The sequence below is a fragment of the Tenrec ecaudatus genome, chromosome 9 (assembly GCF_050624435.1).
Source record: "Tenrec ecaudatus isolate mTenEca1 chromosome 9, mTenEca1.hap1, whole genome shotgun sequence".
Taxonomy (NCBI): domain Eukaryota; kingdom Metazoa; phylum Chordata; class Mammalia; order Afrosoricida; family Tenrecidae; genus Tenrec; species Tenrec ecaudatus.
In genome coordinates this window covers 38,915,149-38,920,231 of record NC_134538.1, presented here as the reverse complement: position 1 = coordinate 38,920,231, position 5,083 = coordinate 38,915,149, and the positions used below count along the sequence as shown (strand labels likewise).

Sequence of the window (5,083 nt, the reverse complement as noted above, 5' to 3'; positions counted from 1 at the left end):
TATTTATAATGGCAAGGATCACTCACATGCAACTTATTCTTCAGGCACTAGGGTACAAATCCACCTGCAGTGTCTCTGGGTTCTCCATCACCAGTAGTCACTGCTGGCCCTGCATCTGCCACTTTTGGGAAGGGACTTCAGTGGGTGGGACTCATATGCTATGATGGTAATACAAATTATAACCTGCCCTTCAAAAACCAACTCTCCATCACTACAGACACATCAAATACTCAGTTATTCCTGAAGCTGAGCTCCATGACTGCTGAGGACATGGTCATGTGTTACTGTGCAAGGTACATAGTGAGAGGAAGTCTGAGAGCCAGACACCAACCCACCCTGCAGGGAGGATGGCTGGGCAGCAAGGGGTGCACAGGACCACCCAGGATTTAGATACTGAAGCAGGTGCAGATGGCTTCAGAGCAGGTTTCATTTTGTGGTTTCTGATTCATATATATCTCACAGCTTCCCTAAGGTAGTTCTATTTTCTTAATTCTGTTTACTCCTGATATCTGGGAATTCAAAAGTTGTATTATAATAGGAAAAACTTTTCTGTCTTACAGCAGTCAAAGGAATGCAACCGGAAATGCTGGTGTGTTGTTGTTGTTGTTGTTTTTCTCCTGCAGGGGTGCAGCCAATTTACCCTCTCCAAGTCAAAGGAAGAAAGGAAAGTTTTGATTTCAAATGTATCCCAGTGAGGAAACCACAGCAGTCCAAAATAGAATGTCTTTGTGGTATTATGCTTGAAATCAGAATACAGAGAGAATATAAGAGGGTATGCAAAAACAAAACAAAAAATTATTTTCAAACTCTGTATTTAAATTTTTTAACAAAACAAGCTTACACTTAATACATTTGTCAAATCTGCAATTCCATTCTTGGAAACATTTTTCAAACTCAACTGTTTAGATGGCTAACAGCACCTCCCTCGTTTTTCTCTTCATGTCTACGTTCATCAAGTCACTGGCTTTTCATGTTCGTCTTCATTCATGGAAACAAAAAGAAGTCACACAGAGCAAGGTCAGGTGATTAAGGTCCGTGGGGCAAGAGAGGCATGCTGGCTTTTTCCACAAACTGGTGCACTGAGATAGCTACCTGAGCAGGTGCATTGTCATGGTTGCAAAACCAGCCCCCGTCTGTCACAAATCAGGACTTTTTTTGTTGCACTGTTACACAATCTTTTCCCCCATAGAAAGCTTAATTAACAGTCTGACCTGGTGGAATGAACTCCAAATGCACCAGGAGTCTACATTTTTGTCCGTTGGGGAAGGTGACAGGCCTTCCAAACAAGGTTTGTTATCAATGGACATTTCATCTTTTTTGAAATGAGAAAACCACTTGTACACTTCACACACACACCCATAGCGCTGTCCTTGTAAGCTGTGTTCAACATCACAACAGTTTCTGTGGCATTTTTCCTCAGCGGGGGGGGGGGGGAGGGGATTTCAGAGCTGCATGCTGTTCTCTTAAATTGGCCATCACAAAAAAATGAAGTTCAAGTGAAACTGCTTTTAGAGAAAAAATTCACTGTGACCAGTGAGAACCTTCCCAGGTGAGGCCAGTGCCTGTACTAATTCAGAAGGAGTTGCTCACAGGAGCCAGAGGGAGGGGGTTGGGAGACGAGGGGGTTAATGGGATGTGTACTGTTGGTTTTTTCTTGGGGATACCCCTCATACATACTTTTGGCTTTGGAATTTACACTTTGAGGAGTCGCATGTAGATACTTTATATTGCCTGGGGTTTCAGGTCATTCACGTGAAACAACTGTTGCCCAGGAGAAAACATACAGAGCAAGAGGGTCCTGTGAGCCCTGGGCCAGTCTTGGGAAGTCTTCATTGACTAACTAGGTAGCAGGGTCTACATTTTAATCACTCATAGTCTGGTAACTAAGAGAAAACTCCCAGTATTATGGACCCTTTTACTTGGCCATCCACGTGCAACCTGCCTACTTCTGAGCAATGTAGCAAGTTACAAAAGTTTCATAGAGACCCTAAGGAAGCGCCCTTAGGCTAACTGTATTTTATAAAGGAGGATTTTTGTTACAACGGGAATAAAAGGAAAGGTGTCTGTGAGAGGTTTTGAGAAGGTGAGGGGTTACGTTATGCTCAGCAGGTACTGAGAAGAAGTTACAGAGGCTGGCATCAAGACCCCTTCACTCAATAAACCTTAAATTCCTGCCTTTTAATAATATGGAATATGGGCAAAGCTCTTTGTCTTCTGTAATTTCTTCCTGCTGGATGCTTGGTGAAGATATGTATACTTTTCTGCAAGAAAAAAAAGGAAAACAATGAAACAAAATATACATACATATTAAAATGAGGCATCCTAGGAGCAGCAGGACCCATGGATCAATTAAGTCTTTTTTAATCCAGAAATTCCAAATGTATTTGATCAGACAATGTGTCCAGGGGTACATATTTTGAGAAAGTTTATTTTACACTTCACATTTTAAAATTTCACATGGTGGAATTAGATCAATGTGTTTCATTTTAGGCTGATTCCTCCCCACCCCCCACCCCCCGCCCCTTCTCTTCTATCTCAATAGAAGGAAATGTTTTCCAACATGGACCAGGCAGGAATTCTTTTTTCAGGATTTGTCACTTTCTCCCAGCCAGCTTGTTCTTGCACCCAGTCTCAGTAACTGCTATCTGGTCAACTCTGACTCGCCGCGACCCTGTAAGACAAGACTCTTTACGGGCATAGAAGGCTTCCTCTGTCTCCCTCGCAGTGACTGGCGATTTCAAACCTTTCTTCCTTTCTTTTTAAAAATCATTTTATTAGGGGTTCATACAACTCTTATCATAATCCATCTATATATCAGTTGTGTCAAGCACATCTGTACGTTCATTACCCTCATCATTCTCAAAACATTTGCTAAGCCCCTGGCATCAGCTCATTTTCCCCTCCCTGCCCATCCCCCCTCCCCCATGAACCCTTGATAATTTATAAATTATTATTTTGTCATGTCTTACACTGTCTGATGTCTCCCTTCACCCACTTTTCTGTTGTCCGTTCCCCAGGGAGAAGGTTATGTATACATCCGATAACAAGAGATATTCGGTCACCCAATTAGAGTTTTGTTGAAAGGATGTCATGCTGGGTGCTCTACAGGCCAGGAAGGTGTTCATCAAGCTTTACTGTTTCCTGTTCGTTTATAGGAATTAACATGCAGGTACACCCCTGTCCATCGTGTTCCTGTTCTTAGATGCTGTCCAGATGATTCTGACCCCTAGTGGCCCCTTGGGACAGAGTTGCCCCCTAGGGTTTTCTTGGCTCAAATCTTTATGGAAGCTGATTGCCGCTGGGTGGGCTCCAGCCAGCCCCCTTTTGGTTGGTAGCCAAACGCTTCACTACAGAGCCCCTCTTCTGGTAGAGAATTAAATTGTCATAGCGATTAGATCAGGGCCCCTCAGACAATTGGCACCTCCAGCTCCCTCTGCCTGCCTCTGATGGCTACCGACGGCGGTGGTTCATCCTATATCAGATCCCCTGGTCCAGCAAGAGCCCTGATGGCTGGTCCCCTTCCCCTCCCCCACTTCACCTGTTCCCGAGATGACAGCTGGCCTGGGATATTCCCTAGTGCTGCGATGTCCACACCCCCAAAGCCCCCAGGGAATTCTTGTGCTGTCACCTTGGTGCTTGCTACTCAGTGTGTCCACCCGGGAGTCCGTGAGGGTGCAGACCAAGTTCAGCTCTCCACTTACACAAGTCTCCCAGGTGACCTGCCCGGTCACCTGCTGTGAGATTGTCCTACCCCAGCTGGCCGAGGCATCAGTTCTTGAGCCACACCTGGTGGCCAGGGACAGTCTGGAGGCGAGGTGAGCCGCTGCTGCCACTGTGTGGAGAGGCGCCTGGCCAGCAAATGTTTGTGGTGGCTAAGCCAGGATCAGAGAGGGACTCCTCTTTGCGCTGGTTGGCTTTGAACTTGCTGCTCTGTAAACTGTGCCTCATCTGACTGTGTGGGTGTTCTGACCCTGCCAACGACTTCCTTGGTTGATTGGGTCCCTCAGAGGGCTGTCCCTCCTGTGAGTCCCCACCCCCACTCAGCCTGAGTGCAAGCACCCTGGGGGCTGAGGGGGGGGGGAGGGTCGGGTGCCCTTGCCCGCCTTGTCTGTGTGTCCCCGTCCATCAGTGACTGTGCCAAGGCGGTAATAAACATCTGTCAGCCGGAAAAAAAATTGGGAGACTTAATGGAGAATCTTGTTCCCCACCCTGAATTCAAGATGCTGGGTGTGCGGACCATTCCTCAGATGTCTGAGAACCCACTGGCATACAGCACATTTACTTGGGCAGGCCTCCTCAAGCATTTGAGACAGATGCTCATTTCTAATGCAAACGTGGAAGAAGGTATCAACTGGCAAGTACGGCCACCTGTATCAGGACTGCCTCCTCTTGGCAAAACACCTTTCACCAGGGAGCTTCATTTGAACACTTCTATTGCTAACTTGGTCATCCTTCGTGGCAAAGATGTGCAAAGTGCAGATCTGGGGGGATTGAAAGATCCAGCCCTCTATACTTCCTGGTTAGCACCTGTTGATGCTTTTAATGTATGGAAAACTCAACGAGCCTTCAACAAGTATGAGAAGTCTGCCACATTGGTCAGCAACAGCCAGTTCGTAGTCAAGCCACTTGATCTGATTGTCGGCAAAGCGTGGAATGTGTTTGCTTCAAAAGCCTACATCCATCAATACACAAAATTTGGAATTGAAGAAGAGGACTTCTTGGACACTTTCTCTTTGTTAGAGCAGGTCATTTCCAGTCACTGTAACCTCTGATCTTGAACAAGAGTGTTTTGGGACTAAAATAATTATTGTTAATATCATTTCTGTAAGGGTTTCAACGTCTTATTTGTTAAAGTAACAGTGGAATGCTGGTTTCGTTGTGCACACTAGACCCAAAGGAAAGGAGGGACATCTTTATATTACAAAATAATGTTTTCAATGAAAACATCTTCTACTTACTTTTCATTTTTAGGGGAAAAATTGGTTCTTTTACAAAGAATATTAGAAACCCTTGCTGAGCTGTTGAGACTCGTGTCTGGAGTAGCCAAGGAAAAAGAATATTCCACTTGCCCTCATATTCCTAA

General features: G+C 45.3%; 1 pseudogene; it reads left to right on the top strand.

Annotated features, from left to right (window-relative positions):
• The first annotated feature begins 255 nt into the window (after positions 1 to 255).
• Positions 256 to 4,788, top strand: LOC142457237 (tubulin delta chain pseudogene; annotated as a pseudogene).
• The last annotated feature ends 295 nt before the right edge of the window (positions 4,789 to 5,083 follow it).